The sequence below is a fragment of the Zalophus californianus genome, chromosome 6, assembly GCF_009762305.2.
Source record: "Zalophus californianus isolate mZalCal1 chromosome 6, mZalCal1.pri.v2, whole genome shotgun sequence".
Taxonomy (NCBI): Eukaryota; Metazoa; Chordata; class Mammalia; order Carnivora; family Otariidae; genus Zalophus; species Zalophus californianus.
In genome coordinates this window covers 96127523-96140903 of record NC_045600.1, presented here as the reverse complement: position 1 = coordinate 96140903, position 13381 = coordinate 96127523, and positions in this window count along the sequence as shown.

Sequence of the window (13381 nt, the reverse complement as noted above, 5' to 3'; positions counted from 1 at the left end):
AACTCATAACTTTGAGATTTTACCTGAGGAGTGAAATATTTTAAGATGGAACCATAACTTTAAACATCTGCAACTGAGAGATGGGCCCCCCAAACACTTAGCTTTGAAAGCCAATGGGACTTGCATCTGCAAGGCCCACAGGCTATAGTGAGCTGAGAACCAGTTCTTAAAGGGCTTGGTCGGGCACCCCCAAAAACCCAAGGGCTAAATGTACACCTCCCCCCCCCCCCCACTCTGCTGCAGTCTTGTACGTGCTCCTGAGTGCACCTGTGAGAGTGAGCTCTGACAGACAGGGAGCATGCTCAAGAAATTGGATTTCTTGAGCATGGGAGAAACCACAGACTTGAGCTGTAGCACCAAAGACAGGTTTCTGGAATACAAAAGACAGGTTTCTAATAGCCAGCCTGATGAATAGTAGAACCAAAGTATAAAAGCTTAGTTTAGGAGGTGTCTGCTCCTTCAAATGCAAAAGCAGAAGTATGTAACTATGAACAATATGAAAAATGTCAAGGAAATATGTTATCACAAAAAGAAATTCTCCAGCAACCAAACTCAAAGGCATGGAATATTGTATTCTAACTTATGAATTCAAAATAGTTATTACGAAGAAATTCAATGATTTAAAGAAAACCCAAAGAAAAATGAAATCAGGAATAAAATTAACAGAAGGCATTCTTTACCAAAGATACTGAAATTTTAATTATAAATGAAAATATAAAATTATATATATATAAATATAAAATTTATGTACACAAGCTGAAATTATAGAGCTGAAAAATTCAGTGAATGAGGCGAAGAATACAATACAGACCATCTGTAACAGGGCACACCAGATGGAAGAAAGAAGTAACTCGGAGGATAGAGATATAGAAATAATACAGTTAGAAGGGAGGGAACTAAGATTTAAAAAACAGTGAAGAAGGCCTACAAGAGCCATCAGTTTCCATCAGAAAAGCAAATATCTGAATAATTGGGGTTCCAGAAAAAAAGAGAAGGGGACAGAATTTATTTAAAGAAATAATGGCTGAGAACTTGCCAAACCTGGGGAAGGAAGAGGACATAGAAGTTCAGGAGGCTTATAGAACATCCTATTCAATGCAAAAAGTTATTCAATGCAAAAAATCTTCTCTAAGATATTATAATGGAACTGTCAAAAATCAATGATAAATAATGAATTTTAAAGGCAGCCAGAGTAAAAAAGAAAGTAACCTACAAAGGAACACTTATTATGATACCAGATTTCTCAGCAGAAACTCTATAGGTCAGGAGAGAGTGGAATGATAACTGTGGAAAAATAAAAATTGCCAGCTAAGAATACTTTATCCAGCAAAGTTATCCTTTTGTTATGAAGGAGAAATAAAGGTCTTTCCAGACAAATAAAAAACAAGGGAGTTCACCACCAGACTTGCCATGTAAGAAATGCTGAAAGGAGCTCTTCAAACTGAAATGAAGACACTACCCCACTACATGAAAACATGAAAATACACAAAACACTGGTAAAAGTTAAAAATAAGATAGAAAAATCTAATTCTCTACTAGGATGGTGTTTAAAACAGTAGTGTAAAAGTTAAAGGAAAAGGCTAATAAAAATAACTGTAAATTGTTAACAAATACATGACCTAAAAAGAGGTAAATTGTAACATGTCATGTAAAAGGAAGGAACAAAAAGGTGGAGCCTTTCTAGGTTTTCAAAAATAAGTAGCTATCAGCCTAAGATACACTGTTTTGTCTATGTTTTATGTAACTTACAATGTAATAAAACAAAATCTTAAGAGTACATCCACAAAAGACAAAAGAAAGAGGAAACTGAGCATACTGCCATGGAAATTAACATATGAAAGTAGTCAGAGACAGAGGGAAAAACAATGGAAATACAAAACAATCAGAAATCAGTAAGGTGGCTTACTTACCAATTTAGTAAGTCCTTACGTATCAATACTTTAAATATAAATAGACCAAATTCTCTAATTCTAAGTCAAAAATTGGCTGGATGGATAAAAACAAACAAAAACCAAGACCCAACTACCTGCTGCTTATAGGAGACCACTTCAGGTCTGAAGACCCAAGTAGACTCAAAGTGAAGGAATGGAAAAGATGTTCCACACAAGTGGAAACTAAAAGAAAGTAGGTGTAAATATATATACCCCAACACTGACGCACCAAATATATTAAGCACACACTAACAATATGAAGAAATAGATGACAATAATAGTAGGGGACTTCAACACCCCACTTTCAACAATGGATAGAGAATCTAGACAGAAAATCAACAAAGAAATAATCAACTTGGACTATACATTAGACCAGATGGACCTAAGACACCTTTAGCACATTTTATCCAAGAGCAGCAGCAGAATACAAATTCTGCTTAAGTGCCCATGGAACATTCTCAAGGATAGATCATATGCTAGGCCACAAAATAAGGTCTTGGTGAATTTAAGGAGGTAGGAATCATACCAAAATCTTTTCCAATCACAATATATAACTAGAAGCCAACAGCATGAGGAAAGCTGGAAAATTTACAGATCTCTGAAAACCACACATTCCTGAACAACCAATGGGTCAAAGAGGACATAAATGAGAAATCAAAGTATATCTCAAAACAAATGAAAATAGAAACACAACTTACCAAAACGATGGGATGCTGAAAAAGCAGCTCTGAGAGGGAAGTTCATAGTGATAAATACATATATTAAGAAGTTAGAAAAATCACAAGTTAAAAAAAAAAACTAACTTTACACCTCAAAGAACTAGAAAAAGAACAAGTTAAGCCCAAAGTTATAAGGAAGGAAATAATAGAGATCAGAGTGGACATAAATGAAACAGAGACCAGAAAAATAAAGATCAATGAAAATAAGAGCTGGTTTATCAAAAAAGATAAACAAAATTAATCTTTAGCGACACTAATACAAAAGGAGGTGAAGACTCAAAGTCAGAAATGAAAGAGGAGAAATAACAACTGACACTATAGAAATGCATAGGATCAGAAGAAACTATTAAGAACAATTATATGTCAGGGTGCCTGGGTGGCTCAGTTGGTTAAGTGTCTGCCTTAGGCTCAGGTCATGATCCCAGGGTCCTGTGATCAAGCTCTCTGCGTCAGGCTCTCTGCTCAGTGGGGAGTCTGCTTCTCCTTCTCCCTCTGTATTCTCTCCCTCTCCCTCTGTGCTCTCTCTCACTCTCTCTCAAGTAAATAAAATCTTAAAAAAAAAAAACAATTATATATCAATAAATTAGATAACGTAGAAGAATCAGGAAGAAGTAGCAAGCATGAACAGACCAATGAGTAAGGAAATTAAATTAGTAATCAAAAACCTCCCAACACAGAGAACCCCAGGACCAGATGGCTTCACAGGTGATTTCTGCTAAACATTTAAAGAATTAATGCCAATCCTTCTCAAAACCTTCCAAAAAATTGAAGAGGTAGGAACACTTCCAAACTCATCTTATGAGACCAGCATTACACTGATACCAAAGCCAGATAAGAACATTACAAGAAAACTATAGATCAACATCCCTGGCAAATGGAGGCAAAAACTCTCAACCAAATATTAGCAAACTGAATTTAAGAACTCATTCAAAGGACCATAGAGGAAAGGCAAGATCAATATGGTGGAGTAGAAAGATCCTAAGCTCATACCTACCCCCAACCCCAACACACCAAAATCTACCACTGCACATTGAACTGTATTTGAGAACATATTGAAGATTAGCAGAACATATCATACACAACTAAGGATATAAAGAAAATAACATCTAGTCAGGTAGGAGGGGTGAAGAAGTGGTTTAGTCAGGACCCACACCCCCAGCATGGTGATCCACAAGTGGGAGGGTTATCACAACCATAGAGGCCCTCCCTGAGGGACAAGGATTCCAAGCTCCAATTCCACTGAATTCCACACCAGGAGTCTTGCACAGGGAAGATGAACCCTCATAATGTCTGTGTTTGGAAACCAAAAGGCCTTATGTTTGGGAGAAACAGAGGGCAGTGGGAGATGGAGACTGCTTTTATTTTAATTTTTTTTAAAGTTTTTTTTTTTAATTTATTTTACATAGAGAGAGAGACAGCGAGAGAGGGAACACAAGCAGGGGGAGTGGGAGAGAGAGAAGCAGGCTCTCCTCTGAGCAGGGAGCCTGATGCGGAGCTCAATCCCAGGACACTGGGATCATGACCTGAGCCAAAGGCAGACGCTTAACGACTGAGCCACCCAGGTGCTCCGATGGAGACTGCTTTTAAAGGATGTACACACAATCTTGCTTTCTCCAAGTCCCAGTGCAGAGACAGCAGTTTGAAAAGCACCTGGGTTACACATGAAGAAGATCAACTGACTAATTTAAGGATGTGTGCTAGAGGGTCAGGGATCTGTTGGAACATACTCTGGGGATGGAAGCACTGGTGGGCACCTTTGTCACTTTCCTTCTAACTAGCTGGCCTGGTTCTAGCAGTACCATTTCTGACACAATCTCTTGTGTTAGCATTGCTTACTTTGCTCTGGTATTCCCATGCAGTACCATTAACACACTGCCCACCTGTCTCAGAGTCCCTCCCACCAGGCAGCTCACTGCCCTACTACCCCTGGTAGGTAGCCTCTGCCAGCAACAGAAACACTCTCAAGTGCCCCTGCTCTGGGAGGACCAGCTTCACGCATTAGAACACCTACAACACACACAGCCAGACCTTGCATCAAAGCATGTCAGAGGCCTGTCCTATCCACCATGTGCCTACAACTGTTGCAGCCAGTTACAGCAAATCAAGCCAGGGGTCAACCCTGCACACCAGTACAACTGCAAGAGTCAAAGTTGGCATCTCAGACAGGGTGGGGTCCGTGCCTACTCCTCAGTATAAGGCTGTTATCAGTCACAGCTGGACCATGCAGCCGTGTCCCCCCTGTTGGGGGACAACCCTGTACACCATCGAGTCTGCAAAATAGCAGCCCATCCACAAAAGGAGGGTGCATGCAGCCTCCTGGGATATCTAATTTGGGTCACTGGGGGGGGGGTTTGTTTTGCTACTAAGTCCCACAGGATAGCTTATGCATAAAGGCACTTCTTCCAGATCAGGAGATATAACTGATCTACCTAATATGTAAAAACAGAGTTAGTAAATGAGACAGAGGAATATGCTCCAAGTGAAAGTACAAGATAAATCTCAGAAAAAGAACTAAATGAAATGGAGATAAGCAAATAGAGAATTCAAAGTAATGGTCATAAAGATGCTCAACACAATGAGAACTTCAGCAAAGAGATAGAAAATATAAAAAAAAGCTAATCAGAAATGAAGAACACAATAATTGAAAACAAAACTATAGTAGAGAGAATCAACTGCAGATTAGATGATACAGAAGAATAGATCAGTGATCTGGAAGACAGGGTAGTGGAAATCACTACGCTGAACATCAAAAAGAAAAAAACAATAATAAAGATAAAGATCACTTAAGAGAACTTTGGACAGTATCAAACATATTAACATGTACATTATAGGGGTCCCAGAAAGAGAAAGAGAAAGGGACAGAAAACCTATTCAATAAAGTAATGGCTGAAAACTTCCCTAACCTGGTGAAAGAAACAGATATCCAAATCCAGGAAGCACAGAGATCCCAAATAAGATGAACCCAATGAGACCATACCAAGACATATTATAATCACCGTGCCAACAGTTAAAGATAAAGAGAGAATCTTAAAAGCAGCAAGAGAAATACAACTAGTTATGTACAAGAGAACCCCTATAAGACTACCAGTTGATTTTTCAGAAGAAACTTTCAGGCCAGGAGGGAGTGGCATGATATATTCAAAGTGCTGAAAGGAAAAAACTTAAACCAAGAATACTCTACCTGGCAAGGTTATCACTCAGAATTGAAGGAAAGAAAAGGAATTTCCCAGGCAAATAAAAGCTACAGGAGTTTGTCAACAATAAGCCAGCCATACAAGAGACATAAAGGGATTTCTTTAAAAGGAAAAGCCATAACTAGAAATAAAAAAATTATGGGAGAAAAAAAAATCTCACCGGTAAAGGTAAACATAGCAAAGGTAGTGGTACACCCACCTACATAGCTAGTATGTAGGTTAAAAGGAAGTAGTAAAATCATCTAGATTTATAAGTCAAGGGATTCACAAAATAGTAAGATGTAAAATAGGACAACAAAAACAAAATGTTGTGTGTGTGTGTGTATAGTGAGTAAAATTTCTGTGCTTTTAGAATGAGCTTGAACTTAAGTGACCTTCAACTTAAAATAGACTGCTATATGCACAGGATGTTATACATGAACCTCATGGTAACCACAAAGCACGAAGACACACAAAAAATAAAGAAAAAGGAGTACAAATGTAATACTAAGGAAAGTCACCAAATCACAAAGGAAGAAAACAAGAAACAATGAAGAACTAAAGGACAAACCAAATTATACCTATTAATAGAGTAACTCCTCCTGAAGAACTATTGAAGGCTGACTAAACAGCTATTGAACAACCACAGATAGTGAAAATAGCAACAGAAGAGCAAGAGATGGAGATACGGTAACAAAGGGAATTCCCACCCCCAATAATATGAACTGCAGTGGGAAAGGATAGTACTGAGGGACCAGGAACAGATCCCTCTATCCTTGGGAAAAGAATACAAGCTGTGGTTTTAAAAAGCAACTAGCATATAAAAAGCAACAGCATTAGAACTCTGCCAAGTGTTAGGGGAGCTGCAGGAAAACTCTCCAGGTCAGAGGGATGAGAGAATGACATGGTTTACATTCCCCCTTCACCTTAAGAGCTCAGACCAGAGCAAGGTCCAGACTCCATATGGGCAGATCTACTCATCTCAGTGAGCTTGTGACTCTAAAGAGCCTGGGATCTACAAGCCCACACCAGCTCTAGTTGCACTGGGGCACAGAAAAATCAGCAGCCGTTTAAAAGGACCAAGGAGCTATAGGAACACTCTCTCTCATTCCACCTTAAAAGCCCAGACTGGAGCAAGGTCTGAGTGCCATCAGGGGTGGCAAGGTCTGAATGGCATCAGGGGTGGGCTCGGATGGCATATTTGGCAGGTCAGATTGTCACAGAAGGCAGTGACATTCCCTGGTCCACAAGCCCACAACAGCCCTAGTGGCACTGGGGCACATGCACACAAAAAGCTGTGGCTTAACAGGGCTTAGAAACTGCTGGAATATTCTCTCCCCCTCCACCTTAAAAGCCCAGACTAGAGTAGGGCCCAAGGCACAGTGAACTTGTGACATCAGTGAACCCAGGGTCCATAAGCCCACACCAGCCACCCTGTGGTGCTGGGTCACACTAACAAGCCATGGTGGTGTGTGTGTGTGTGTGTGTGTGTGTGTGTGTGTGTGTGTGTGTGTGTGTGTGTGTTTAATTTTAATAAATAAATTAATTTTTACTTTTAAAATTCATCTTCTCTTTCTTTTTGGTTTTGTTTTTTTTCTTTTATTATTTTTTGTTCTATTATTATTATTGTTGTTATTACTATTTTTTTAATCCTTTCTGTAAAAAGCCATGGTTTAACAAAGTAACTAGCATATATAACCACAACTCCAGCCAGCTAGCAAAAGTCACCAAGCACACACAGTCTGCATAGGGGACACCATACACAAGACCAATCCTTCAACATTGGGAGAAGTAGCCATTTTGTCTCATCTGTAGAAACAAACACAGAATGTCAAGCAAAATGGGGAGACAGATAAATATGCTTCAAAAGAAAGGCCACGGGCGGGGGGGAAACCTCAGAAAAAGAACTAAATGAAACATAAAAAATATGCCTGATAAATAATTTAAAGTAATGATCATAAAGATACTCACTGGGCTGGAGGAAAGAATGGAAGAACTTAGTGAGCCCTTCAATTAAGAGATAGAAAATATTAAAAACCAATCAGAGTTGAAGAATAACTGAAGTAAAAAACACACTAGTGGAAATCAATAGTGGATTAGAGGAAGCTGAAGAATGGCTCAGCAATCTGAAAGATAGGGCAATGGAAAGCACACAAGCTGAAAAGGAAATACAGAGAAGAATATTTATTTTTTTTTATATATTTTTAAGATTATTTATTTATATGTCAGAGAGAGAGTGAGCACACAAGCAGGGGTAGCAGCAGACAGAGGAAGAGGGAGAAGCAGACTCCCCACTGAGCAAGAAGACTGATGCGGGGCTTGATGCCAGGACCCTGGGATCACAACCCAAGCCAAAGGCAGACGCTTAACCAACTGAGCCACCCAGGTGTCCCCAGAATTTTTAAAAATGAGGATATATTGAGATCTCTTGGACAGTATCAAGCGAACAAACTTTCACATTATAGGGGTCCCATAAGAAGAAAAGAGAGAAGAGTGCCTGGGTGGCTCAATCGGTTAAGCGTCTGCCCTCAGCTCAGGGTCCTGGGATCGAAGCCCATATCGGGCTCTTTGCTCAGTGGGGACCTGCTTCTCCCTCTCCCTCTGCCTGCTACTCTGCCTGCTTGTGCTTTCTCTATCAAATGAATAAAATCTTAAAAAAAAAAAAAGAAGAGAGAGAAAGGTGTAGGGGCACCTGAGTGGCTCAATTTGTTAAGTGTCTAACTTGATTTTAGCTTAGGTCATGATCTCAGGGTCATGAGAACAAGACCCATGTCATCAGGCTCTGTGCTCTGTGGGGAGTGGCCTTGAGATTCTCTCCCTCTGGCCCTTACCCCTAAAATAAATAAATAAATCTAAAAAAGGAAAAGAAAGGGGTAGAAACGTTATTTGAAGACATAATAACTGAAAAATTCCTTAACCTAGGGAGGGAAATAGATATGCAAGTCCAAGAAGCACAGAGAATTCCAAACAAGATGAACCCAAGGAGGTCAAAACAATAATTAAAATGTCAAAGTTAAAGGTAAAGAGAATCTTAAAAGCAGCAAGAGAGAAACAGAAAGTTATCTTCAAGGGAAAATTTATAAAACTATGAGCTGATATTTTAGCAGAAACTTTGGAAGCCAGAAGAAAGTGATATATTCAAAGTGTTATGAGGAATAAACCTATAACCAAGAATACTCTACCTGGTAAAGTTATCACTGAGAGTTTAAGGAGAGATAAAGAGTTTCCCACCAAAAAAAAAAAAAAAGATAAAGGAGTTTATCACCATTAAACCAGACTTACAAGAAATGTTAAAGGGATTTCTGTAAGTGGAAATGGACATGATCAGACACAAGGAAAATATGAATAAAATGATATAAAGTATGACAACATATACATAAAATGTGGAGAAGGGAATAAAAAAGGAAGAGAAGGGGAAAAAGAATTTTTTCTGTTCTTTTTTGTTTTTAAGAATGTGTTTGAGGGCGCCTGGGTGGCTCAGTTGGTTAGGCGACTGCCTTCAGCTCAGGTCATGATCCTGGAGTCCCGGGATCGAGTCCCACATCGGGCTCCCTGCTGAGCGGGGAGTCTGCGTCTCCCTCTGACCTTCCCCCCTCTCATGCTCTGTCTCATTCTCTCTCTCAAATAAATAAATAAATATTAAAAAAAGAAGGTGTTTGAAATTAAATGACCATCAAATTAATATGGACTGCTATTTACTTAGTATATTATACATGAACCTCATGTAACCAAAAACCCCAAACCTATGATAGATTAAAAAAAAAAAAAGAAAGAAAGAAAGCCAAACAAAACACTATAGATACTCACTGATCACAAAGAGAGCAAAAGAATAAAGGAACAAAGAACTACAAAAATAACCAGAAAACACATTTTAAAAATGGCAAAAAGTACATACCTATCAATCATTAATTTAAATGTAAATGGCCTAAATGCTCCGTTCAAAAAACATAGAGTGGTGGAATAGATAAAAGAAAACAACAACAACAACAATATCCATTTATATGCTGCCTATAAGAGACGCACTGAAGATCTAAAGAGGTATACAGGCTGAAAGTGAAGGATGGAAAAACATTTACCATGTAAATTGAAACAGAAAAAAAGTTAGGGTAGCAATACTTGTATCAGACAAAATAGACTTTCAGAAAATGATTGTAATAAGAGACAAAAGGGCATTACATAATGATAAAGGGATCAAACCAGCAAGAGGATATAACAATTAAAATACCTACACACCCAACAATGGAGCACCTAAATATATAAAGCAAATATTAATGGACATAAAAAGAGAAACTGATGGTAATACAATATAGTAGAGGACTTTAACACTCCACTTACATCAATGGATAGACCATCGAGGCAGAAAATCAATAAGGAATTGAATTGGATCAGATGGACATAACAGATATATACAGAACATTCCATCCAAAAACAACAGAATACACATTCTTTTCAAGTGCACATGGAATGTTCTTCAGAATAGATCACATATTGGGCCACAAAACAAGCAAGCCTCAATAAATTTAAGAAGACTGAAATCATACCATGCATCTTTTCTGCAGACAGTGGTATGAAATAAGAACAAATCACAAGAAAAAAACTGGAAAAAAACCCACAAACACATGGAGACTAAACAACATGATACTGAACAACCAATGGGTCAATTAAGCAATCAAAGAAGAAATTTAAAAAATTACATGGAGACCAGTGAAAATGAAAACAATAGTCTCAAATCTCTGGGACATAGTGAAAGCAGTTCTAAGAGGGAAGTATATAGCAATACAGGCATACCTCAAGAAACAAGAAAAAAAACTCAAACCAATCTGACCTTACACCAAAAGGAACTAGAAAAAAGAACAAACAAAGCTCAAGGTAAGTAGAAGAAAGGAAATAATAAAGATCAGAGCAGAAATAAATCATGTAGAGACTTAAAAAAAAATCAATGAAATCATGAGCTGGTTCTTTGAAAAGATAAAGAAGACTGACAAAACCCTTAGCCAGACTCACCAAGAAAAAAAGAGAAAGGACCCAAATAAATAAGAACAGAAACAAGACAAATAGTGAACACCACAGAAATACAAAAGATTATAAGAGAATACCACGAAAAACTATATGCCAACTATATGGACAACCTAGAAGAAATGGATAAATTCCTAAAAACATCCAATCTTCCAAAACTGAACCAGGAAGAATTAGAAAATCTGATCGGACTGATAACAAGTAATGAAATTGAATCTGTAAATCAAAAAACTACCAAAAAATAAAATCCAGGACCAGATAGATTCATAAGTGAATTCTATTAGACATTTAAAGAAGAGTTAATACTTATTCTTAAACTATTTAGAAATACCATATGATCCAATAATTCCACTACTGGGAATTTATTCAGGGAAAGTATTAACTCAAAAAGATACATGCATCCCTATATTTATGCAGCATTGTTTATAATAGCCAAGACATGGAAGCAACCTAAGTAGTCATCAGTAGATGAATGAATATGGGTAAGGAAAATGTGTGTGTGTACACACACACACACACACACACACACACACACACGATGGAATATTACACAGCCATAAAAAGGATTTCATGCCATTTGAGACAACATTAATAGACTGAGAGGGTATTATGCTAAGTAAAATAGGTCAGACTAAGGGAGACAAATACCATATACTTCCACTCATAAATAGAACCTAAAAAATGTATGGGAAAAAGTAGAATCTATAAATACAGAGAACAAACCAATGATTGCTAGGGGGTAGTTGGGCAAAATGGGTGAAGGGGAGTGATAGATACAGTCCTCCAGTTATGGAATGAGTAAGTCACAGGAATAAAAAACAGAGCATAAAGAATATAGTCAAGAATATTTTAATACTGATATAATAGGACAGATGGTAGCTATACTTGTAAACATAGCATAATGTATAAACTTGTCAAATCACTAAGTTGTACACCTGAAACTAATGAGTGTAACACTGCATGTCAACTATACTAAAAAATGTAGCCATCTTATGAAAAGAAATTAAATCTAAACATGTTGTTCTTTAAGAAAAAAAACAGAATTAAGATATTATTGTCCCTTAATGTGCAATTATTCATCAAATGTTTTGACTTCCTTTTATATAAGTCTCCTTCAGTCCATAATAATATATAAAAAAAAAATACCTTGAGACCAGTGAAAATGGAAACAGTCCAAAAGTTTATGGGATACAGCAAAACCAGTTCTAAGGAGGCAGTTTAGAGTGATAGTAAGCCCACCTCAAGACAAAAGAATAATCTCAAACAATCTAAACTTACACATAAATAAACTAGAAAAAGAACAAACAAAGCCTGAAGTTAGTGGAAAGAATAAAGATCAGAGCAGATATAAATGAAATAGAAACAAAAAAAAATAGAAAAGATTAATGAAACTAAAAACTGGTTCTTTGAAGAGATAAAATTGATAACATTTTAGCTGGAGTCATTAAGAATAAAAGAGCGTGCAAATAAAATTATAAATGGAGGAGAAATAACTGATACCACAGAAATACAAAGGATCTTGAGACTATTACAAGCTAATTATATGCCAACAAATGGGATAGCTAAGAAGAAATGGATAATTCCTAGAAACATGCAATATTTCAGCACTGAATAGGAAGAAATATAAAATCTTAAAAGACTGATATGTACTAACTAAATCGAAACAATAATAAAAAATTCCAATAAACAAGAGCCCAGGACCAAATGGCTTCATAGGTCAAACTGACCAAACATTTAAAGAGTTATATCTATCCTTCTCAAACTCTCCAAAAAAATTGAAGGGGAAGGAATGCTTCCAAACTCATTTTCTGAGGCCAGCATTACCCTGATACAAAAACCAGAGAAAGACCCCCACTTCCCAACTTATAGGCCAATATCTCTGATGAACTTTGATTCAAAATTCTTTAACAAATACTAGCATACTGAATTCAACAATACATTAAAAACATTGTACACCATGACTACTGGGATTTAGTCCATGGTTACAAGGATGGTTCAATATCCACAAATTAGTCAATGGGATACACTACATTAATAAAAAGTATAAAAGTCATATGATTATCTCAATAGATGCAGAGAAAGCATTTGATAAAATTCAAAATCTATTTATGATAAAAACAACAAAAATGGATAGAGAGGGAGCATACCTCAACATAATAAAAGCTTATATGACAAATCTACAGCTAATATCAAACTCAATGGTGAAAAGCTGAAAGCTTTTCCTTTAAGATCAGGAAAAAACATGAGGATGTGCACTCCTACCACTTTTATTCAACATAGTATTGGAAGTCTTAGCCATAAGTCTTAGCAGTAAGATAATAAAAAGAAATAAAAGGCATCCAAATTGGAAAGGAAGGAGTAAAGCTATTTGTAGGTAACATAATACTATATATATATAAAATCCTAAATACTCCACCAAAAACTATTAGAGTTAATAAATTAACTAAGTATAAGGGTTCAAAATTGATATACATAAATCTGTGTCATTTCTATACATTAATAACGAGTTATCAGAAAAAGTAATTAAGAAAACAATACCATT